Source organism: Hyperolius riggenbachi, chromosome 12, assembly GCF_040937935.1.
Source record: "Hyperolius riggenbachi isolate aHypRig1 chromosome 12, aHypRig1.pri, whole genome shotgun sequence".
Classification (NCBI taxonomy): Eukaryota; Metazoa; Chordata; class Amphibia; order Anura; family Hyperoliidae; genus Hyperolius; species Hyperolius riggenbachi.
Window position 1 is genome coordinate 49,892,717 of NC_090657.1, and position 26,096 is coordinate 49,918,812.

Consider the following 26,096-nt stretch of genomic DNA (forward strand, 5'->3'; position numbering starts at 1 on the left):
AGCAGATAGAGATACACCAAATGAATGTCTTACAAATTTCCCCAGAACAAACTGATCACATAAAGAGGTCCAGAGATGGTTCACTAGCGCTTATTTATACTTACCCAGGACTTCCTCTAGCCCCATTAGCAGCACAGAGTCCCTCACCATCCTCAGCCCCTCAGTTAAGCCGCTATGTCTCCCAGTAATCCAGGCAGTCACGGCCTTCTGCGCATCCGAGGCACAGCCGTGCACGCACCCCTTGTCGCGCTCCTGTCCCCTAGAGCATTCTGCGCCTGCACAGTACTACTGCGTGGGCACAGAACGCTCCAGGGGACAGGAACACAATGAGGGGTCGTGCACACGACCGGATTACCAGCAGTCAGTGCCGGGACAGAGGGGCTGAGGAGGAAGGCGAGGGACTCAGTGCTGCTCATGGGGCTGGAGGAAGCCCCAGGTAAGTATAAATCAAGTCTAGTGTACTCTCTCTTAAAGGGCCTTAACCTCCTTAGCGGTAACCCCGTGTGTGACACGGGGTAAGCCGCCGGAGGGTGCCGCTCAGGCCCTGCTGGGCCGATTTAAATAATTTTTTTTTGCTGGACGCAGCTAGCACTTTGATAGCTGCGCCAGCACCCCGATCGCCGCCGCCGCCGCGCGCCCGATCGCCACTATCCGGTGCGGCGCGGGCCCCCCCCAGACCCAGTGCGCTGCCTGGCCAATCAGTGCCAGGCATCGCCGAGGGGTGGATCGGGTCTCCCAATGACGTCCCGACGTCGGTGACGTCATCCCGCCCCGTCGCCATGGCGACGGGGAAGCCCTCCAGGAAATCCCGTTCTTTGAACGGGATTTCCTGAACGGAGATCGCCGAAGGCGATCGAAGCGGGCGGGGGGATGCCGCTGAGTAGCGGCTATCATGTAGCGAGCCCTGGGCTCGCTACATGATTTAAAAATAAATAAATAAATAAAAAAAAAATTTTTAAAAACTGCTGCGCTGCCCCCTGGCGGTATTTTTCATACCGCCAGGGGGGTTAAAGGGATACTGTAAAGCCTGTTAAAGTGGTCTGAAAGTCAGCATTTCTACTTTGCTCTAAAAGATTCCTCACAGTTTGAAAGCTACTAACCCAGAATTTTGTTTTAGCAGAACATCACTGAAATGGTTAAACAAAGCACTTTGTCCTGCAATTCAACTTCAAATCCCCATCCAAACTGGATATAACAGTATCTTGGTTTACATTCCAATGTTGCTACATGTGTGTGTAATCACAGTGTAACAAGTGAAAACTAGCTCTCTGAAGCTCTCTGTGCTTCAAGCACACACACTGTTCAGAACAATTAGAAGAAGATGTTAATATAGGATAAAAAGCAGTTTGAATAAAATGCAATGACAGCTTTTAGGGCAAGATAAACTACACTTTGGAAACTTGTAAGTTGTAAACAGACAACATTACTTATGCACAAAAGCAAATATGATAACTGTACGAGTTATAAAAAGTTGGAAAACACATTTTTAGTGAATGTTATGTCAGAGTTTCAGACCACTAAGGGGGGAAAAAAAAAAAAAAAAAAGAGAGAAGGATTTAACATACCTGGGACTTCTTACAGCCCCCCCCCCCCCCCCCCCAATAAATCCTGTGCCTGGGCAGTCCTGGGTTCCTCCAGTCAGCAGTGGCAACCCCCTCAAAGCTGGCCAGTCGCAGGCTACTGTGCCCCCGTGGCCCCTTGCATCCTGATAGCACTCCTGTTGCTGGGAGCAACCTGCGTGGTAGTCATTTCCCCACACTGCGCATGCACCATACGCTGCTGTGCACGTGGGCACAATGAGATGCATGGCCAGACAGCTTTGTGAGGGATCACCACTGCTGACTGGAAGGTTCCAGAAGGATGGTGCAGGCACAGAATGACTGCAGGGGGCTGCAAGAAGCTAAGAAAAAAAAGGCCGGTATGCTCAAAAAGTTTTTTTTTTAAGCATACCGGGGGCGAAATGCATTAACGATGGCCATTGCTAGCACGCCTCGTGGATGACTATGGTATGGGCATTTCCCATGTGGTAGAAACCCCCCTTCCTAACATCACATACGGAAGTATTACACGCTATACAAATCAGATGAAAAAGGCAGGTGTCTGTACACTCGTTTGGAGGGTTGGGAGAAGAATATGGTGTGACCCAACCGCCCCCATGTGAACTTCCGGTAACGGGGTACTACCGCAATCAGCTAAAGATGACAAATTGAATCGGTGAGGTTCTGTGATTTACACAAATACCTTGGAAGTATGCTGAATTGCACTTGGTCGAGCTGCCCCTAAAAAAATTAAAAATAAAAAAAAAGGTCTCCTCTTTATCCAGGTTGTATGCTTTTTTTTTTTATATTTCGTACTTCTTGGACAGCACACCTATCTTGCTTCAACGGCTGTGCCAGGTCTAGCCTGTGTGGCTGATACAGACTTGATGCAAGCAAAAAAGTAAAAAGATGACCAGCACTTGCCAATTCTTAAAAAGCAGAATATTTGTTCACATATAAAAAAAAAAAAAAAGTGAATAAAAATAGCCATGATATCCGGACTCCCAGAATGTAACTATAGCTCTTGGTAGTAAGTATAGCTCTTAGCTGTATACAATGGCATGAGGACTTCCTCCAGAATAGGTTACGCCTCCATTGCAGCCCAATTCTAGTCACAACGGACTGTCGCCGTTTCGAACGGATAAACCGCTCTTTGTCAAGTGAAAGCATCATGGTGGAGGAATTCCTTCAGCAAGTACATTTGATTTGGAGTACTGAGAAGCATCTTTCAGGAACCATATATTTATTCATGCATATGCTTTTTTCTAAATATAAAGTGCACTTTATCTCATCGATTTTTGATTGGCCAATCATGGACGATGGACATCACCATCATTAGGTTACTGCATAATTTATACATATAGTGTCAGTTAATTAGATCTATGCAATGAGTTCTGGGTCACCATGAGCTTGCTGGTTAGTCTGTACCTCTCGGTGTTACAAGCCCTACTGCATAGAGCCAAATTAATCCATGCCATGCACTGATGAGGATAGAAAGGATGAAGCCGGCACCATCTATTCAATTCTTCTGCTCTTTTATTTTATCAAAGCATTTCCAGTAAAGAAAGCAACGTTTTAAGGCTGCACGCCTCTTTATCAAGCTTAGCTGGAAGTTACAAACCCATAACTAACACACTGACATTTATACTATCCATGGTAAGTAGCAGCCAATCAAATCAAATCCCTATCCACCAATCATAATGATCCTAAGCTGTCGGACCTGATGGGGAACTTACATGCAGCTGCTGTGATAGGATATGGAGACTGAACCTTCCCATCTACTCAGCCCCTCCTGGCCGCATGACCCACGATCTCCTGGGTCCGCCTGTCATCACGACTCCATCCACCCGCCCTAGGCAGACCGGATAGGAGCCCTGTGTGACATCACGTCAGGGGCGGCGCCAAAACGCCGTCCCAGCGTGTCTAGGCGGATACTTGGGAGACGCGAGCGGCAAAAGGCCGCTGACGTCATCCTCTAGATGTTGAGGATGGAGCCACCGGCCAAATCGGCGCTCTCCTATGCTAATGCGACAGAGGTTGAGTCAAAAGGAAGAGAAAAAGTAAGTAAAGTCAAGGTAAAGTCAGTACACCATTACTACACAGCAATATTCAAGATACCCAAACTGTATACAATGGTATATACTATATTCAATAAAGATGCAATTAAATACTGTCGGATCTACATATCATATACAACATATGTAAGAGAAGTATGACTGAGAAAGCTGCTCTGGAGGGAAGCATATTGGATCAAAAGGCTGGACACAATGGAGCCTAGAGGTCTAAATAGAGAACTTGATTTGTTGCCTTTTTATAAATTGCTCCATTGTGCCCAGCCTTAGTAATGTGTTTCATTGATAGTCATATTCATTGCCTATTGATATTGAATACTTTCTATGCCTATTACGAGTGTAGCGTTGCATATATGTAAATTAGCCATGTGGATGCGTCTGAGTGGACGCGTATATCCGTATGTTTTGACGCGACCTCTATGTCACATTAGCATAGGAAAGCGCCGATTGGCCGGTGGCTCCGTCCTCTCAACATCTAGCGGATGACGTTAGCGGCCTTTTGCCGCTCGCGCCTCCCAAGTATCCGCCTAGACACGCTGGGACGGCGTTTTGGCGCCGCCCCTGGCGTGAAGGGTCTGCCTAGGGCGGGTGGATGGAGTCGTAGTGCTGACAGGCGGACCCAGGAGGTCGTGGGTCATGCGGCCAGGAGGGGCTGAGTAGATGGGAAGGTTCAGTCTCCATATCCTATCACAGCAGCTGCATGCAAGTTCCCCATCAGGTCCGACAGCTTAGGATCATTATGATTGGTGGATAGGGATTTGAATTGATTGGCTGCTACTTACCATGTATAGTATAAATGTCAGTGTGTTTGTTATGGGTTTGTAACTTCCAGCTAAGCTTGATAAAGAGGCGTGCAGCCTTGAAACGTTGCTTTCTTTACTGGAAATGCTTTGATAAAAGAGCAGAAGAATTGAATAGATGGTGCCGGCTTCAGCCTTTCTGTTGAGCTGTAGTATCCAGGGTGCTGCTGGATCACTGGCCGGGCACATCGAATTTGGAAGCCATTACTGGAGTGTGCAGTCACGTCACTACTTGCATGCACTGATGAGGATCAAACAATCCGAAACAGTCTGTATGCATGTTGGATTATTATGGCTCTGTACAAATTAAACTGACATCATTGCATTCCAGCGGTTCTGGAGGTGTGTTTAGCTTCTAAGGGTACAATGGTTAATTTGCATATATTCAGCAGTGTTGCACTAGGAGACATCTCAAGCTCACTCCAACCTGGATTATCGCAAATTCTTTCTGTTTTAGGAAAGCAAACTTGTTTTTCTTAACATCTTAGTAAGGGGGCTTTTAGGACCATTGTAGTCCCTTACACACTCCAATGAGTTCTGGGTCTCCATGAGCTTGCTGGTTAGTCTGTATCTATGCAATTAGTGAGTGAGGTGCGAGTGTTGGTGGCTGTTCTCAGGTGAATGAATTGGTGCCCTAATTACGGTAGCTCTTGTCGTATTTTAGACATACGCAATTTTTACCCTATATTGTAGTGGGGTTTTTGCTGAAATTTTCAAACAGTGAAGCATATTGATGTGCAATAAATGGTTCTCTTTTTGAGTGCAGCTAAACTGGTGCTTTGGTTCTATGTTTTTTGGGTGGCTGCAAGAAGCTGACAGGATTAGCGGCATGCTTGTTTCTGGTGTAATTCTGACACTACTGCATCCAAATAAATCAGCAGGGCGGCCAGGCAACTGGTATTGCTTAAAGAGAACCTGAGGTGGATCTTTGGGGGGGCAGTTGGGACAGCTTCTATATACCCATCACTGCTGGACAATTAATCAGTACAGCCGTCTGTGGAAGAGAGGCCTCACTCAGTTTCGAGTAGCAGTATATTCCAGGGAGTCTGTACAAAACAAAAAAAATAAAATAAAAACCCAAACCACCGACTCCAGGTACCCAAAATTGCTCCGACAGACTCTACAGCCCTGCTACTGCTATATTCGCAACAAACTTAAAATCAACATCTCCATCATCTCAAGAGAAGAGATTGATGGGATGAAGATATTCCATGTTAGCGTGCAGATCACACAAGTAGCTGAAGCATTTGGCTCAATGCCAATCTACAATCCAATCATTGATCATCTTCAGGATTCTGCTGCATATGAGTAACTATGGGTGATGGGGTCTGCAGGCAAGCTGCTGTGTCACCACACCTGCCGTACAGTCAGGGAGAAGCGTGGCACACGCAACTCACCTGCCTTAGTTTGGCGACATGGCTACCGGCGCCAACCAGCATCCCTACCAGCCACCAGCACAGCAACAACTCCTGGGCTGTGAGGCAGAGGATTGTGGGATAGGCGAGCAGCCATTCAATCAATCCTCCCTTCACAGTTAGTAGTATGGACCAGTATCTGGTTGCCCCAGGAAGACTGGAAGTCTGCGCAGAAGAGCAGCCCTGTGACCAGTTACGTTGCAGACTCCCATCAAGGAGTATGTGGAGTCCTGGTCATCTGTTCTGTGAAAATCAAAGGGAGGAAGGGCGAGGACAGAACTGGGTTTTGATAGCTGGATGGCTATAACAAATAAGGTGTTAACGTTGTGGCTTCGGTATAATTTTAGGCCTCTTTCAGATGGGAGGCTGAACTGAGCTTGCCGATGGACCCAGACATGCAGATCAGAGGTGTGACAAAATCCGATAACATTAGCTCATGCTTGTTTCAGGTAAGAAATTCAGACACTACTGCAGCCAAATAGATCAGGAGGACAGCTAGCAACTGGTATTGTTTAAAAGGAAATAAACATGGCAGCCTCCATTACCTCGTCCAGGTTCCCTTTAATAAAAGTTGAAGTACGCACAAAACACAGCCCAAGTACCCCTAGAGGTGCATGTACCACCTGTTGAGAACCTAGGACCTACTCTATCAATTAGCCAGAGGGGTCAGAATTCAGGTAGTTGGACTCACATTGGACCGTTCTCCTCCATATTCATGAAGAGGAAGATGCTGGGTGAGGTAAGTGGAAGGAGGCACCTGCACATCTACTTGACAGATGTGCAAAGTCTAAGAGTGACAAAACAGGGCTCTGCAGGGGAAACCTTCTCCAAATCAGGTACCACAAGGTAATATAAGGCTGCGCTTAAAAGTCCGTCCATACGCAAAAATCATAGGTAACCTTCGAGGGCAAAAAAAAAAAAAAGCAATACAGTCTGCCTACTAAGAAACCGGTTCTGTTCTTAACAAGTTGAATTTGTAAGTGGAGTCCTGGGTTCTTCATGGTAAAACGTACAGTATAAACTGTTTGGTTGTTTTGGGTGTGCTTTTATAGTGTTTTGTACTACTTAACAGTTTATACAATACTGTAACATGTTGCAACAAAAACATGCAATAAAAACCCAGTATTGTATATTATGTACACGAAGACAACTATCTCTGAAACCCAACTCCTTTTTAAGTGAGGGATGATCTGTACTTGCATAGCCAACAAACGACCTTCTGGCTGTTGCTCCTCTAGTCACACCCCATGACATCTTTCCATTGCTCAAGTAGCAGTAGTGGTGTGAAGTCACTAATATTGCTAAGGATGGGGGGGGGGGGGGGGGGAGGGAACAACTCATGATATAATGAATTGGTTGTGTAGTACGGATAATTAGTAGAACATTAGTAGCAAAGAAAATAGTGTTTTAACATTGCATCATTCTCCTCTAGATTGTAAGCCTTCGGGCAGGGTCCTCCTTTTGTGTCCTACCTGATCATGCACCTCCATTAATGTGCACCCATGCTATGCATCTGAGTGAACTCAGCTTTCCTAATCCCCATGCTCCCATCCAGTGACTGACTAAGCATTACCTTGTACTCCTACTGTGCTGCGTGATCTGGTTTCTCTTGTATTCCTGTATTGTCATATTGCTGTATGTCACGCCTAAATATTGTCTGTAACCTAAACTAATGTCCAGCGCTGCGTAATATGCCGGCGCTTTATAAATACAACAAATAAATAATTCTCTAACTGCAGTTTCCACAATATACTCAGCATTTCAAATGATTTCACAGAGCAGGCTACTTTGAACCTTTAAACTTTTCTCTGCAAAAAATGGATGCTAGCAAAAGAAAAATGCTGAAAAAAACAGCATGCAGTACCGATTAAAAAAAAAAAAAAAAAAAAAAAAAAAAAAAAAAAATCGGAATCGCATTTGAAAATCGATTCAAAAATCACAAATCTGAATCGCATGTGGTATGCACAAGGCCTAACTCTTCCTGTACAGGAAATACGAGATTCATATCTGTGCTTATTTATTAGCAGTACTACACATACAAATTATTATATAAAGTTTATTTCCACTTCAGATTCTCTTTAACCCCTTGCCTACTGCTTCACGCCGATTGGCGTGAATGTACGGCAGCCCCAGGACCACTCCAATTGGCGTGAAGTCCTGGGGCGGGGTTTTGCAGGCGATAGCACCCGCCTATGTGTGCGCATCTCCACTTCAATGACAGAGCTACGCCATCAGTCTCCCAGCTGCAATTGCGGCTAGGAGTCCATGTACTCTGTACAGCGATGCAATCTATGGCAGCGCTGTACTGGGGACAGCCATGTGACACGGCTGTCCCCCAGGGCGGCAAGAATGCGATCCGTTGTCATAAGCTGAAGCCTATGACAGCCAATTGCGCTGACTGGCTGGCGGGGGGAGGGGTGGTACCAAAAAAATAAATAAATAGATTACTATTTTTTGAAAAAGAAAAAATAAATATTTAGAAAAAAAAAAGAAAAAAAAAAAAAACATCCTGGGAGCTTTCAACACAGCCGATAACAAAAAGCAGGCTCTGTTGGTGGGCAGGAAAGGGGGGGGGGGGGGGCAATCACTTGTGTGCTGATTTGTACGGCCCTGCAGCGAGGCCTTTAAAGCTGCAGTGGCCTTAATTGCAAAAAAATAGCCTGTCACTAGGGGTGTTTAAGACCGTGGTTGGTTAAAGCCACCACCATATGTTACCATAGAGCAAAGAACCCAGCAAGGTGGCCATTTTGGAAACCGGTACAAAGATACTTCTACTCTGTGGTATTGCAAAAGGGGAAGCAGAGGCCCTCAAATTGCTGTATTAGCTTTTGATTGGCGCTATGCTAGTGAAGATTACCTCTCAATATATTTGAAACCAGGCTGTCAGTAAACAACATCCTGGACCCTCTACAATCTGGCTTTAAGAAACACCACAGCTGTGAAACAGCCCTCATCCAAGTCTGCAACGATCTGCTCATGGCAAGGGACAGAGGGGAATGCTCCATCCTAATCCTGTTGGATCTCTCAGCTGCTTTTGATACAGTTGACCATGAAATCCTGCTTAACAGACTGCAGGAGTACTGTGGCATCAGTGGATCAGTCCTCCAGTGGTTCAGATCATTCCTGACTGACAGAACACAGAGAGTATCCCTAGGACCTATAATGTCCAAACCTGCACCTCTACAATTCGGAGTGCCACAAGGATCAATCCTATCCCCTCTGCTGTTTGCAATCTACATGTTGCCACTCGGTACACTTATCCAACGACATGGCCTGACGTACCACTGCTACGCCGATGACACACAGCTATACCTGTCCTTCAAACCTGGTGGAACAGACCCTACCCCAAAAATAAACTCTTGCTTAGCTGAGCTTCAGGCATGGATGAATGATAACTGGTTGAAACTGAATGCTGACAAAACTGAGGTCCTGTTTGTCCAAAGCCAGTGCTCGCCATCAAAACAGCTCTATCCTAAAGCAACACCAATCAGGATTGGGAATTCAGACATAAACAGCTCCAACCTTGTGCGCAGCCTTGGCGTACTAATCGATGGGGAATTGAGTTTCAGAAACCAAATTTCATCTGTAGTTAAATCTTCCTTCTTTCATCTGAAGAACATTGCAAAGATTAAACATCTGATTCCCCCAGAGGATCTTCAAACCCTAGTCCACGCCTTCATCACATCACGGCTGGACTACTGCAATGCCCTTTATGCTGGCCTCCCCAAAAAAGACTTGCGTCGCCTGCAATTAGTGCAGAATGCTGCTGCCAGATTGCTAACAAACCAGCCTCGCCACTGTCACATTACACCGATCCTTCGCTCACTGCACTGGCTACCAGTAGAATGGAGAATACTCTTCAAGATTGGACTGCTGACATTCAAATCCCTGCACAATCTGGGCCCTGGATACATGAAGGACTTGCTGAAGCTGCACCACACCTCTCACAACCTCAGATCAGCAAGTTCTATAAACTTGGTCACTCCCAGAGTGCACCTCAAAAAATCTGGAGACAGAGCCTTCTGTCATGCTGCCCCTACTCTTTGGAACTCCCTACCACACCCAGTAAAGACAGCACCATCCCTGGAGCTATTCAAATCCAGACTGAAAAGCCACCTGTTTAGCCTGGCATTTCCAGATTTATAAAATTCTTCCCCTGTACCACGATGGTCGGAGCCATGCTTATGCGCTTTGAGTCCCACGGGAGAAAAGCGCTTTACAAATGTTATTTGTTGTTGTTGTTGTTGTTGACTATTGGTAATCATCATTAAACTGTTCCCCTCCCCTGCTTACCCCTCTCTGACAAGGCAAATGCCCTTCACAGGTCACAGAGGCTGTTCTAGCGTGCTTGAAGTGGGCCCAATGTATAGAACTCAGTTGAACCCATAGCTCCTAAGCCACACCTCTGTCTTTACTCTTATTATTAACAACATGTAGTGCCAGCATCCTCTGTTGTGCTGTACATAAGGATACAAAAACAATACAACAGTAAACAATACAATACGATTACAGCAGCAGCACAGTGCTCTACACACCAAAAGGGTATTGGACATTTTTCACAAATAGTGTAAAATGTGGCACAGTGGTAGGTTACAAGGCTTAATCAAAATAAACAACAATAAGTTATTTCTAGGCGCTTACCCATCATGCATTCAGTACTAACTTCTCATCCAGAAATACATATATAGTAGGCTTCTAGCCTGCACAATCAATAGTTTCAATCAAAATCACGAACAACAGCCAACATCTCTGACAGATTTGATAATAATGATCAAATCTGCTGGGATGAATCAATCAAGTGTATGGGCACAGTTACTCTGTCAGATTTCATAAGCTCAGGTACAAGTCAATGTCATACAAGTTAGGAGTAGTGAATGGAAACCCTTCCAATGGGAAAACTGCAGTAAAGGCACAAGATACATGGCAAATCCATTTTGCACTAAATTATTTTTTTAATTGGACATTATATTAACACACAAATGGAACAGGTGCCAACTGACGTGGCCGTCCAAGAGGCCAGCTGACACTGTGCATTGGCTGGTCTGGGTAAATGTGCCTACACAGCTAGCCATCTATGGGCAGATTCAACCAACAGACAAAGATCTCTGAATCTGTTTAGAGAGAGATCTGCTGGCTGCCTGTAACACCACAAGCCAATTCTCAATCAAATTTAGCATTAAATCTTTTGGGAACTGCCCTCTTGACGCCACATCTGCCACCTGCATTGCTGCGCCTCTAATGTAAATGTGCGGCCCTGTCCACACATTTCAGGCCAGTTCAGTCAGGCGGCTTCCGGCGTGTCATCTTTTCTACTCTCGCGGCTTCTCATTTGGGGGATTTCTTCGGCGATCGTCTTTTTTGTCCCCGCAAGGGGACATGAAGACACGGCGGTGAAACTACACTAGAAGCTGCATAAGGCGTCCAGAGACACCTGAAACAACCGTGAAAACTCAGGATCGGAACAACGCATTTGCACAATCAACAGTAACCGTGCAATGTAAACACTCCCATTCACTTGAATGGGCGCATTTACAGACGAGTCCCAGATGCTGGGCAGTAAACTCCAAGCGTCCGGGTGAACCAGCTCCTTATACTTTACCAGTCCACTGAGTGCCCATCCATCTTCCCCAATGCCACCCCATATTTCTACCAGCATACAGCACTAGTGGCACGCGTGTGATCTCACACACATGCCATTTGCTATACACCAGCTGCAAGCATGGCACAAGTGCAGAAGATGGATGGATGAGCACAGCAACAGGCACTGGGCAGACGGCTAAAGTATAAATGCAGAGGGGGGCACATCTGCATTGGTGGGGCAGCACCAGGGGTGTCAACACTCATTCCAATTGCACACCATTGCCACCATGCACCAGATTGACCACATCAGCCTGAGATTTCCCAGCAAGTCCAATCAATATATTCGCCCAATTTCAGGTCAAAAAAATCTGTCAAGTTATCCATCAGGCATGCTTGCGGCGGCACAGATTTGCATCAGATTAGATCATCAAATGGGATGACTGATCCGCCATCAGATGAATGGCCAGTACCCACAAGGTGATTTTCAACAACGAGCGATTTTTTCCAGCGATCACTTGTTATCACGGCGTTGGTTGAGCCACGTTTACACAAATGACACTTGGCAACAGGCGGCAATAACTGTCGCAATGGATCGGATCTGGACGATCTGCGACAACTCCTGCGCAATTTACTGCGATCGCTTGACTTCCCATTTGCGCCCATCTTGTACCATCACATACTCCCATGGGTAGGAAGATGGATGGGGAACGTAGTTCATTGGGAGGCATGGCTGTGAGGCTCCCCAATCCATCCTCAGGTGAGTATTGAGCCTCCTTGCACCTACCCTCCTCCTGTCTATGGGCAGCACTGCCATCACTCTACCATGGAGAACGAGCAGGCTACAGCAGCAGTGGTGAGCGCAGCGCAGGAGGCACCCCCTCCCTCTCCCTGCTGCCACCCTCCTGCCCATCTTACCTGCTGCTCTGGCGGGTGAGGGTCAGGATGGGGCGGATGCGGGGCAGTAATTAATCAAACCGAGACTAGCGGCGAAGAGACTAGAAAACTGTCACCAGCAGCAGCGCCGCCCTCTGCGCGTCTATAAATGCTTTATGGTACGCGGCTTCCCATTGGCGGTCAGTGACAGGTGGTCGCGCCAGAGCTGTGAGAGACGCGCGCTGATTGGCCCGCACTGGCCGCTTCATCATTTCCATGTGTGGCCGCGCAGACAGCTAATACACAGCGCTATTGTGATTGCCAGGCGGGGGCGGCGCGTAGAGTTGGCTGCAGTCTGTGCGTTCTATGCGCTCTGTGTGCGCTGCGCTATGTTTTGCTGCGTCCTGAGTAGTGTTTGTGTGTGTGGTATGTACTGCAACCTGTGTGCTGTGCTGTAACTTATGAGCTGTGCTGCCTGCAACCTGTGTGGTGTGTATGCTGTGCTGCAACCTGTGTGGTGTGTGCTGTGCGGCAACCTGTGTGGTGTGGTGTGTGCTGTGCTGTAACCTGTGTGGTGTGTGCTGTGCTGCAACCTTTGTGGTGTGTGCTGTGCGGCAACCTGTGTGGTGTGTGCTGTGCGGCAACCTGTGTGGTGTGTGCTGTGCGGCAACCTGTGTGGTGTGTGCTGTGCGGCAACCTGTGTGGTGTGTGCTGTGCGGCAACCGGTGTGGTGTGGTGTGTGCTGTGCTGTAACCTGTGTGGTGTGTGCTGTGCTGCAACCTTTGTGGTGTGTGCTGTGCGGCAACCTGGGTGGTGTGTGCTGTGCGGCAACCTGGGTGGTGTGTGCTGTGCGGCAACCGGTGTGGTGTGTGCTGTGCGGCAACCTGTGTGGTGTGTGCTGTGCGGCAACCTGTGTGGTGTGTGCTGTGCTGCAACCTGTGGGGTGTGTGCTGTGCTGCAACCTGTGTGGTGTGTGCTGTGCTGCAGCCTGTGTGGTGTGTGCTGTGCGGCAACCGGTGTGGTGTGTGCTGTGCGGCAACCTGTGTGGTGTGTGCTGTGCGGCAACCTGGGTGGTGTGTGCTGTGCGGCAACCTGTGTGGTGTGTGCTGTGCGGCAACCGGTGTGGTGTGTGCTGTGCGGCAACCGGTGTGGTGTGTGCTGTGCGGCAACCGGTGTGGTGTGTGCTGTGCGGCAACCTGTGTGGTGTGTGCTGTGCTGCAACCTGTGGGGTGTGTGCTGTGCTGTAACCTGTGTGGTGTGTGCTGTGCTGCAACCTGTGTGGTGTGTGCTGTGCGGCAACCTGTGTGGTGTGGTGTGTGCTGTGCTGTAACCTGTGTGGTGTGTGCTGTGCTGCAACCTTTGTGGTGTGTGCTGTGCTGCAACCTGTGTGGTGTGTGCTGTGCGGCAACCTGTGTGGTGTGTGCTGTGCGGCAACCGGTGTGGTGTGTGCTGTGCGGCAACCGGTGTGGTGTGTGCTGTGCGGCAACCGGTGTGGTGTGTGCTGTGCGGCAACCTGTGTGGTGTGTGCTGTGCGGCAACCTGTGTGGTGTGTGCTGTGCTGCAACCTGTGGGGTGTGTGCTGTGCGGCAACCTGTGTGGTGTGTGCTGTGCGGCAACCTGTGTGGTGTGGTGTGTGCTGTGCGGCAACCTGTGTTGTGTGTGCTGTGCGGCAACCTGTGTGGTGTGTGCTGTGCGGCAACCTGTGTGGTGTGTGCTGTGCGGCAACCTGTGTGGTGTGGTGTGTGCTGTGCGGCAACCTGTGTGGTGTGTGCTGTGTGGCAACCTGTGTGGTGTGTGCTGTGCGGCAAGCTGTGTGGTGTGTGCTGTGCGGCAAGCTGTGTGGTGTGTGCTGTGCGGCAACCTGTGTGGTGTGTGCTGTGCGGCAACCTGTGTGGTGTGTGCTGTGCGGCAACCTGTGTGGTGTGTGCTGTGCGGCAACCTGTGTGGTGTGTGCTGTGCTGCAACCTGTGTGGTGTGTGCTGTGCTGCAACCTGTGGGGTGTGTAGGGCCGGATTTGTACTTTCTAGTGCCCTAGGCCTGCTGTCACCAACCGCGCCCCACCACCAAAAAACATTCTGTCCAACACTCTGACTAGCGATCGTTGGTTTGAATGGGCTCATTTCAGTTGTGCTGCTCTGCCTCCCATTCAACAAATAATTCCTGTAATTTGCGCTCCTGCCCGAATGTGCACAGCAGCCGATAGTGTTCTGGGCATGCATACTTGAGAAATGACGCTGATGTATGACCGGTACTTGCAGGGGAGTAACTAGAAATCACTGGGCTCCCCTGCGAAAATGAGGATGGGGCCCCCCCCCATAGGCGTCAAATAATCGTAATGGGGCAGCGTTTCACTATAAAATAATCCTAATGCAGAAATGTTTTACCAGAAATGAATCGTAAATTGTGCAGCATTTCACCAGAAATGAATTGTAAAATGGGCAGCATTTCACCAGAAATTAATTATAAATTGGGCAGCATTTCACCAGAAATTAATCGTAAATTGGGCAGCATTACATCTGAAATTAATCGTAAATTGGGCAGCATTTCACCAGAAATTAATTGTAAATTGGGCAGCATTTCCCTATAAAATAATCGTAAAGTGAGCAGCATTTCCCCATAAAATAATCGTAAAGTGGGCAGCATTTTACCATAAAATAATCGTATAGTGGGCAGCAGTCACCATAAAATAATCATAATGTGGGCAGGAATCATCAGAAAATAATCGTAATGTGGGCAGCAGTCACCAGAAAATCGTAAAGTGGGCAGCAGGCACCAGAAAATCGCAATGTGGGCAGCAGTTACCAGAAAGCTGCAATGTGGGCATCAAACAACAGAAAATCACAGTGTGGGCAGCAGACACCAGAAAATCGCAATGTGGGCAGAAGACACCAGAAAATCGTAATGTGGGCAGCAGACACCAGAAAATCACAATGTGGGCAGCAGACACCAGAAAATCATAATGTGGGCAGCAGACACCAGAAAATCGCAATGTGGGCAGCAGACACCAGAAAATCGCAATGTGGGCAGCAGTTACCAGAAAATCGCAATGTGGGCAGCAGACACCAAAAAATCGCAATGTGGGCAGCAGACACCAGAAAATCGCAATGTGGGCAGCAGGCACCAGAAAATCGCAATGTGGGCAGCACTTACTAGCAAATCGAAATGTGGGCAGCAGTCACCAGAAAATCGCAATGTGGGCAGCAGTTACCAGCAAATCGTAATGTTGGCAGCAGACACCAGAAAATCGCAATGTGGGCAGCAGACACCAAAAAATTGCAATGTGGGCAGCAGATACCAAAAATTCGTAATGTGGGCAGCAGACACCAGAAAATCGCAATGTGGGCAGCAGTTACCAGAAAATTGCAATGTGGGCAGCAGTTACCAGAAAATTGCAATGTGGGCAGCAGACACCAGAAAATCGCAATGTGGGCAGCAGACACCAGAAAATCGCAATGTGGGCAGAAGACACCAGAAAATCGTAATGTGGGCAGCAGACACCAGAAAATCACAATGTGGGCAGCAGACACCAGAAAATCGTAATGTGGGCAGCAGACACCAGAAAATCGCAATGTGGGCAGCAGACACCAGAAAATCGCAATGTGGGCAGCAGACACCAGAAAATCGCAATGTGGGCAGCAGTTACCAGAAAATCGCAATGTGGGCAGCAGACACCAAAAAATCGCAATGTGGGCAGCAGACACCAAAAAATTGCAATGTGGGCAGCAGACACCAGAAAATCGCAATGTGGGCAGCAGACACCAGAAAATCGCAATGTGGGCAGCAGACACCAGAAAATCGCAATGTGGGCAGCAGTTACCAGAAAATCGCAATGTGGGCAGCAGACACCAAAAAATCGCAATGTGGGCAGCAGACTTCAGAAAATCGCAATGTGGGCAGCAGGCACCAGAAAATCGCAATGTGGGCAGCAGTTACCAGCAAATCGTAATGTGGGCAGCAGACACCAGAAAATCGCAATGTGGGCAGCAGACACCAAAAAATTGCAATGTGGGCAGCAGACACCAAAAATTCGTAATGTGGGCAGCAGACACCAAAAATTCGTAATGTGGGCAGCAGACACCAGAAAATCGCAATGTGGGCAGCAGTTACCAGAAAATTGCAATGTGGGCAGCAGACACCAGAAAATCGCAATGTGGGCAGCAGACACCAGAAAATCGCAATGTGGGCAGAAGACACCAGAAAATTGTAATGTGGGCAGCAGACACCAGAAAATCGTAATGTGGGCAGCAGACACCAGAAAATCACAATGTGGGCAGCAGACACCAGAAAATCGTAATGTGGGCAGCAGACACCAGAAAATCGCAATGTGGGCAGCAGACACCAGAAAATCGCAATGTGGGCAGCAGACACCAGAAAATCGCAATGTGGGCGGCAGACACCAGAAAATCGCAATGTGGGCAGCAGGCACCAGAAAATCGCAATGTGGGAAGCAGGCACCAGAAAATCGTAATGTGGGCAGCAGTTACCAGCAAATCGAAATGTGGGCAGCAGTCACCAGAAAATCGCAATGTGGGCAGCAGTTACCAGCAAATCGTAATGTGGGCAGCAGACACCAGAAAATCGCAATGTGGGGCAGCAGTGACCAGAAAATCGTAATGTGGGCAACAGACACCAGGAAATCGTAATGTGGGCAGCAGACACCAGAAAATTGCAATGTGGGCAGCAGACACCAGAAAATTGCAATGTGGGCAGCAGACACCAGAAAATCGCAATGTGGGCAGCAGACACCAGAAAATCGCAATGTGGGCAGCAGACACCAGAAAATCGCAATGTGGGCAGCAGACACCAGAAAATCGCAATGTGGGCAGCAGACACCAGAAAATCGCAATGTGGGTAGCAGACACCAGAAAATCGCAATGTGGGCAGCAGACACCAGAAAATAACAATGTGGGCAGCAGAACGCAAAAAAAAAAAATTTGCACCTGTGAAAAAACAAAACAATTCACTTACCTGGCAGAAGTCTCCTCTCCCAGCATCTGGCGCGCAGCTCCCCGACGATCCTCCTGCAGCACATCTCCTGCGCTGACAGGCAGAGTGCAGGGCTACGGCAAGATGGCTCCCGAAGCCCTGTACTGGAGATATAAATAGTCTCCAGTGCAGGGCTTCGGCAGCCATCTTGCCGCCTGCTCTGCCTCCCGGGAGACTGCGGGGCTGCAGGGAATGAACTGGCCCAGCGTCTATTAGACGCTGCTGCCAGTTCCTGGCTGGGGGAGGTCCCACAATCGGGGGGGGGGGCGGCAGCGCTTCCCCCCGCACACGGCTGGCGGGCCCCAGAGCGGCCCCGGGCCCTCCTGCGGCTGATGGGGCTGCATCCCCAGTAGGTATGCCAGTGGGTACTTGTCAAGAATGCATAACACTGTACTGGCCTCGGTTGCAGTGCACATCTGGGCAGGAGCGAGAAATTGCAGGGAGAACAGGTAAGTAGCAACCATCCTGTCAACACCCACTTTGGATGTTTTGTTGTAATTAGAGGGGACCTGAACTCAGAACTTCCTCCCTGCTCTAAAAGATATGCAACAACATAACTTTTAAAGAAAAACATTTCTTTGTTACAGCTGATATAAATCCTGCAATGAATCTGCAGTGTGTCTACTTCCTGCTTTCATGGAAGCAGACATATTGTTAACATCCTGTGCTTTCAAATGAGCTTAATTGTTACGGCAGTCAGATGACACAGAGTAGAAATTACAACTTGTGATTAGACACAGATGAGGGGAAATTAGACAGGCTAAACTCTCTAAATACATACAGGGTGCATTTCTCTATGTTTTCTTTCTGTCCTGTGCAACAGTTCAGCTCCATTTTAAAGCATCTGAATGACATTTATTTATATTCGCTGAAAAATCTATGTATCTCTTTTGAATGCTGAATGTATATATGGCGGTGTGCTGTAACATATTGACAGTATACGGGAACAAAGTCTGAAGAAGGCTTATTAGCAGAAAGCTTACTCTTTTTCTTTTAAGCCAGTAAAAGGTATCATCCTGATGCAAAACTCTCTGCTCTCGCTGATGGCTAAGATGGTACAATGCTCTATTGCTACAGAAAAGCAGAAGGATGCCAAAACCATACACACTAGCATAGAGGTAGTAACAGATCAGGTGTTCTGGGAAGAAAAAAACCTAAAGCCATACATTTAGGTAGAGATAAGAGTGTAATTAGCAACTGCTGGGGTCAGTGTCACAGCTGTAAAAGAGAAAGTGAAGAAACTAGCAGAGCTCACTGATGTTTGTGAATGTCTGCATTAAAACTCAGCGGAACTTAGTTCTATCTGCTTTGTAATGTAAATCTCTGGTATTTCTCACATTGACTTGTATGTCCATCATATAGAGGAAAAGATTATCAGGAGGTAACAGCAGATGCTGATTGTAATAACACATCAGGAAGTGAGAGAAAGATGCAGGGATTGGGGAACTCTGGATTTCATCTATTAGTGCAGAGCAGGGCGCTGGCTGGCTGCACTGCGGGACCAGAAGAGGTGATTTACTTTGACATATGACCTCTTCTCTCTCCAAGTCCTGTCGCCCTTCTGATCTTATCTGATTTTTATCTCCCTAGGCCATGGCCTTTGTGGCCTTCCCAGAAATCCGGCCCTGGTGGTGTGTGCTGCAACCTGTGTGGTGTGTACTGCAACCTGTGTGGTTTGTGCTGTGCCTGTGCTGCAACCTGTGTGGTGTCTGCTGTGCTGCAACCTGTGTGGTGTGTAATGTGCTGCAACCTGTGTGGTGTGTAATGTGCTGCAACCTGTGTGGTGTGTGCTGTACTGCAACCTTATGAGCTGTGCCACCTGCAACCTGTGTGGTGTGCTCTGGGCTGAAACCTGTGTGATGTGTGCTGTACTGCAACCTGTGTAGTGTGTGTGTGTGTGTGTGTGTGTGTGTGTGTGTGTGTGTACTGCAATCTGTGTGATGACTGCTGCAACTTGTGTGGTGTGTGTGTACTGCAATCTGTGTGATGGCTGCTGCAACCTGTGTGGTGTATGCTGTACTGCAACCTGTGTGATGGCTGCTGCAACCTGTGTGGTGTGTGCTGTACTGCAACCTGTGTGATGGCTGCTGCAACCTGTGTGGTGTGTGTGTACTGCAACCTGTGTGATGGCTGCTGCAACCTGTGTGGTGTGTGCTGTACTGCAACCTGTGTGATGGCTGCTGTAGCTTGTGTGGTGTGTGCTGTCAGGGCCGGATTACCGACCAGGCAACAAAAGCAGTCACTTGGGGCCCCATTCAGAGTCAAAGGGGCCCCATCAGCACATAAACCAGCCCTTGCCATCCTGTCAGCGGTGGCTGGATGGTATAATGGTTAAAGGGACTCTGAGCAGTGCAGTAACTATGGAAAGATGCATATCATTTTAAAGCTCTCTTTCTCCTCTTTCCAATGATATATAAACGGCTGCTCTATGCCTTTTAGTTTTCGATATTTTCGCGATCGAAATCACGGCCACAGGACAACTTTTCTCCAAAGTTGGCAGCTCGATTCAGCACAATGCAATAAAATATAAGGAACCCAGGGGGATATAATTACAAACATCATGCTGGTAGGTGTGAGGATGTAATGAATTAGTTGTGGGTATGCTTAAAGGCATATCCACAGGCACTGCTTGGAGTCCCTTTAAGGGCTCTGCCGCTGACACAGGAAACCAGGGTTCGAATCTCGGCTTAGCCTGTTCAGTAAGCCAGCACCTATTCAGTAGGAGACCGTAGGCAAGTCTCTCTAACACTCCTACTGCCTATAGGGCGCGTCCTAGTGGCTGCAGCACTGGCACTTTGAGTCCACCAGGAGAAAAGCGCGATATAAATGTTATTTGTCTTGTCTTGTCAAATGATGCCGTGCGCTGCTGATTGTCTTCAGAGCCAGGCTCTCCTCCTAGGTCCCCCTCCTGCTACTGTGCGCTCTGCCACTGCCCACTCCACCCTCCCTTCCCACAGAGAACCACAGCTGCAGCAAGAATGATAGCAGCAGATGGCAAACGCTCACTCACCTATCCATGATCCAAGCGATAGAGATCCCGTCATCTGAAACCCATCTGTCTCTTCTACAGTGCAGCCGCTCGCTCTGAACTTCCTGATTCTCAGATCAGACAGGAAGTAGTAATAGTAGTAGTAACAGAGTGGCAGCACTCTAGAGGAGACAGATGGGCTCCGGATGACGGGACCTCTATTGCTTGGATTGCAATAGGTGAATGTGAGTCATCTGGTGCTGTCATTCTCCCCCACTGCGGCTGCCTTCTCTGCTGGACTATCGTATTCACTGGGATGGAGGCTGCATGGTGGCTGTCTAGTTTGGGAGGAAATTGGTTGTTCGGTGGTGGGAGTGGTTATGTAATTCTGTCTGGGGAACGGCTTCCGGTTTGGTGGTGTCCAGAGCTTTCTGCTATTGCCAGGCTGGAGATGCAGGGGGAAAGTGCAGCTGCTGTGATATCTGGCACCCTCTTCACAGGGGTGCCCCAGCCTCTGAGTGCAAATGTCCCAGCCATTCATCTCTCACTCTGCATTTTGCCGCTGCTATTCCCTGCATTGTGCACCCACAGAGGAAAGCGGGCTGTTGCCCATAGCAACCAGTAGCTCGGCTGCCCCGGTGTGTGCGGCATATTGCTGTGCAGCTGCATCTTCTGATTCTATTACGACATGATGGGGGGGCCCAAATCAGTTACTTTGCTTAGGGCCCCATTTAGCCTTAATCCGGCTCTGTGTGCTGTGCTGCAACCTGTGTGGTGTGTGTGTGTGTGTGTGTGTACTGCAATCTGTGTGATGGCTGCTGCAACCTGTGTGGTGTGTGCTGTACTGTAACCTGTGTGGTGTGTGCTGGACTGTAACCTGTGTGGTGTGTGCTGGACTGTAACCTGTGTGGTGTGTGCTGTACTGCAATCTGTGTGATGGCTGCTGCAACCTGTGTGGTGTGTGTGTGTGTGTGTGTACTGCAATCTGTGTGATGACTGCTGCAACCTGTGTGATGTGTGTGTACTGCAATCTGTGTGATGACTGCTGCAACTTGTGTGGTGTGTGCTGTACTGCAACCTGTGTGGTGTGTGCTGTACTGCAACCTGTGTGGTGTGTGCTGTACTGTAGCCTGTGTGGTGTGTGCTGTGCTGCAACCTGTGTGGTGTGTGCTGTTCTGTAACCTGTGTGGTTTGTGCTGTACTGCAACCTGTGTGGTGTGTGCTGCAACCTGTGTGGTGTGTGTGTACTGCAATCTGTGTGATGGCTGCTGCAACCTGTGTGGTGTGTGCTGTACTGTAACCTGTGTGGTGTGTGCTGTACTTTAACCTGTGTGGTGTGTGCTGCAACCTGTGTGGTGTGTGCTGTACTGCAACATGTGTGCTCTACTATAACCTGCCTGTGCTGTACTACAACCTGTGTGTTGTGTGTACTACAACCGGTGTGGTATGTGCTGTGCTGAAACCTGTGTGATGTGTACTGTACTGCAACCTGTGTGAAGGCTGCTACAAGCTGTGTGGGCTGTGTTGCAGCCTGTGTGTGTGTGCTTTACTGCAACCAACAATTAATTGGGTTGGTGACAGACGAGACAGTTAAAAAAGGCGCGGGGGGTCACATTTCTTCTGCCATGGTGCCTTTTTCTCCCAACCGCTTCTGTTGCGTGATACTACTGATCCTATTAAGATCTAAAATAATTAAATTACGGTCCACCAGCTTGATGCTGCAAGGGTCCTTATTTCTCTCAGTGGAAGGCCTTCCATTAAATCCTGACTCTATAGCTGATATGGGAGGACTGGTCCTCTTGTCTCGGGACTAGATAGAGCAGTACTTGCTGACCTGGTCTGTCTGGGTAGAGTTTAAAGTATGTAACGCAACATTTCCTCATGCTAAAAGATTATTTACAACATAAAATCTACTTCCACAAAGAAAATTATTGCAGGACAGCATTCAGACAGTAAAACACATCATTTTGTTCTTCAGCGGAAAGCTCCTTGCTTCAGTGGGCAGCTTCTGGCCACATCTGAAGAGGTGATAACATTATCTTTCATTTACATTCCTTTGTCTGCTACAATTAGTATACAGTTAGAAACAGCAGCTTTCATAGCAAATAAACTGTATTTTGGGCAGTTGTGTAGGGGCCGCGGTTGCAGAGGTCGCTGTTGCAACCAGGCCCAGGGGGGCCCCCACTTGTCCTCCCTACGTGGGGGGCGCAGCAGCGGGCACATAGAGAGGGTAATCAGATACACACATTGCTGGGATCCAGCACCGCATGCACTACTTACTTCCTGGTCCTCCATTCCTTCTCATAGTAATAGCGCTTCCTAATACATGTGGCTCTGGATCTCGGCAATGTGAGTATCTGATTACCCACTCATCTGCTGTTCGTACCCTGGCTGTTCACCTGGCTACCTATACTGGGGGCACCTATACCTGGTTACCTATACTGGCCCATACACTGCAGGGCAATTCTCAATCAATTTCAGCATGAAATCTCTTGGAATCGGCCTTTGTGATGCCACATCTGCTGCCTCTGTTGCTGCCCCTCTAATGTAAATGTGCTCCCCTGTCCGTACATTTATACTTTACCATCTTCCCAATTGCCACCCCATGTGGCTACCAGCATATAGCACTAGGGGAGAGTGATGTCTCATACATGTCATGTGCCTTTACACCAGCAGCGAGTGTGGTGCAAATGGAAAAGCAGATGATGAATGGTCATCTCAGCAGGCAATCGCCCGGCGAACAGGTAACAGTATAAATGCATGGCAGCACTGATTGGCATTCGATTTGATCATTATTGAATGAAAAGGTCGATTGGCCAGTCAGGAACCGGCCCCACGGCAAGCCTGCAGCAGTAACCAGTGGTGTTCGCTGGCAGGTTTCTTTCGACAGATCGAGAGGGGGGGCAGCCTTATTCAAGCTAACACAAGGCTGTTGTCTCTCACAACCCACACTCTGCCACCACTAGCAGCTGCTAGACATTTCGACCATTCCTACCCTGCTGTCAAGTGGCCTGCACTCAGTCCAGCGTTTTCATATTTGGGTCAGCTTCGCGCTTAGGCCAAAATACGGGAACGCCACACACACACACAAACTTTCACACGGTAGCGGTGTACAAACCAAGCATCCAATCAGACACTGAACTTGTAACACAAATTACACTGCAGTCTCTAGAAATGATAATTACAGTTAAAAAAAAAAGAAAGAAAAAAAAAGACATAAATAGTTACCTAAGGGTCTGAACTTTTTAAATATGCATTTGAAGGGGGTATACTACGAACATTTTTTAAATTATAAGCTTGTAAATAGTGATGGATGCAAAACGGAAAAAATGCACCTTTATTTCCAAATAAAATGTTGGCGCCATACATTGTGATAGGGACAAAATGTAAATGGTGTCATAACCGAGACAAACGGGCAAATAAAATACATAGGTTTTAACCACTTTACCCCCGCGCGCACGTATTTCTCCGCCCCTTTTTCCATCCTTTAACAACCAGGGACGGAGAAATACGTACTTTCCGCGTTCCCGACGCTGTCCGCGCTCCCGCTCGTAAACACGCCGCCCGCCGCTAGTAAACACGCCGCCGCCCGCTCGCCCGGAGATCAATGAACGGGAAAATCCATTCGCTGCTCTCCTATGGGCAGCGCGATCATTGTGAGAAAAAACTCACGTGTCCAGCCTCCTTATACTTCCTCCAAGCTTCCGGAAGGAAGCTTGGAGGTCGCATTAAAACAAAAAGTTACTGTGGCCATCTTGTGGCCAAATAGTAAACTACACCCTACACATTTTTCACATACAAATAAATGACTTTTACACATAAAATTAACTCATTACCTCCCACACTCCCAATTTTTTTTTTTTTTTGTAATTAAAAAAAAATTAAAAAATTTACAATTAAAAAAAATACATAAATAGTTACCTTAGGGACTGAACTTTTTAAATATTTATGTCAAGAGGGTATAACACTGTTACTTTATAAACTATGGGCTTGTAATTAGGGATGGACGCAAAAATGAAAAAAATGCACCTTTATTTCCAAATAAAATATTGGCGCCAAACATTGTGATAGGGACATAATTTAAATGGTTTTATAACCGGGACAAAAGGGCAAATACATTTCATGGGTTTTAATTACAGTAGCATGCATTATTTAAAAACTAGAATGGCCGAAAACTGAAAAATAATTATTTTTTTCCCCACATTTTTCCTATTTTCCCATTAAAACACATTTAGAAAAAAATAATTCTTGGCATAATGTCCCACCTAAAGAAAGCCTAATTGGTGGCGGAAAAAAACAAGATATAGTTCATTTCATTGCGATAAGTAATGATAAAGTTATAGACGAATGAATGGAAGGAGCGCTGAAAGGTGAAAATTGCTCTGGTGCTCAGGGGGTAAAACCCCTCAGTGGTGAAGTGGTTAATTATGGTAGCGTGGATTATTTTAAAGCTATAATGGGCGAAAACTGAGAAATAATGAATTTTTTTCTTATTAATCCTGTTAAAATGCATTTATAAAAAAATAATTCTTAGCAAAATGTACCACCCAAAGAAAGCCTAATTAGTGGCGGAAAAAACAAGATATAGATCAATAAATAGTGTTAAGTAGTGATAAAGTTATTAGCGAATGAATGGGAGGTGAAAATTGCTCTGATGCATAAGGTGAAAAATCCCAGCGGGCTGAAGTGGTTAAATGATGTAATAAGTGGGACAAATGGGCAAATAAAATACATGGGTTTTAATTACCGTAGCATGTATTAATTTCAAACTATAATGGCCAAAAACTGAGAAATAATGATTTTTTTTCCATTTCTTTCTTAATAACCTGTTAAAATGGATTTAGAATAAATTAATTCTTAGCAAAATGTATCACCTAAAGAAAGCATAATTGGTGGCGGAAAAGATATAGATCAAAAATACTCATTTTGATGAGTAGTGTTAACCTGCCTGGCGTTCTATTAAGATCGCCAGGCAGGCTGCGGGAGGGTTTTTTTTTAATAAAAAAAAAACTATTTCATGCAGCCAACTGAAAGTTGGCTGCATGAAAGCCCACTAGAGGGCGCTCCGGAGGCGTTCTTCCGATCGCCTCCGGCGCCCAGAATAAACAAGGAAGGCCGCAATGAGCGGCCTTCCTTGTTTTGCTTACATCGTCGCCATAGCGACGAGCGGAGTGACGTCATCGACGTCAGCCGACGTCCTGACGTCAGCCGCCTCCGATCCAGCCCTTAGCGCTGGCCGGAACTTTTTGTTCCGGCTACGCTGGGCTCAGGCGGCTGGGGGGACCCTCTTTCGCCGCTGCTCGCGGCGGATCGCCGCAGAGCGGCGGCGATCAGGCAGCACACGCGGCTGGCAAAGTGCCGGCTGCGTGTGCTGCTTTTTATTTCAGCCAAATCGGCCCAGCAGGGCCTGAGCGGCAGGCTCCGGCGGTACTGGACCGCCCAGCAGGTTAAAGGGACACTTAAGTCAAACAAAAAAAATGAGTTTTACTCACCTAGGGCTTCCAATAGCCCCCTGCAGCTGTCCGGTGCCCTCGCTGTCTCCCTCCGATCCTCCTGGCCCCGCCGGCAGCCACTTCCTGTTTCGGTGACAGAAGCTGACAGGCTGGGGACGTGAGTGATTCTTCGCGTTCCCAGACACATTAGCACCCTCTATGCTGCTATATGGTATATGATATATGCTATAGCAGCATAGATGGCGCTATTGTGGCCAGGAACGCGAAGAATCACTCGCGTCCCCAGCCTGTCAGCTCCTGTCACCGAAACAGGAAGTGGCTGCCGGCGGGGCCAGGAGGATCGGAGGGAGACGGCAAGGGCACCGGACAGCTGCAGGGGGCTATTGGAAGCCCCAGGTGAGTAAAACTCTT

General features: G+C 47.7%; 1 protein-coding gene across 2 annotated transcripts in view; it reads right to left on the reverse strand.

The window, feature by feature from the left end:
* NDRG3 (NDRG family member 3) overlaps positions 1–12,435 on the reverse strand; it is a 146,957-nt gene extending 134,522 nt beyond the window's left edge. For both annotated transcript variants that reach the window (XM_068263741.1, XM_068263740.1), the window contains exon 1: positions 12,321–12,435. The gene's annotated coding sequence lies outside the window, so the exon portion shown is untranslated. The remainder of the gene's footprint in view (positions 1–12,320) is intronic.
* Between the last annotated feature and the right edge of the window lie 13,661 nt (positions 12,436–26,096).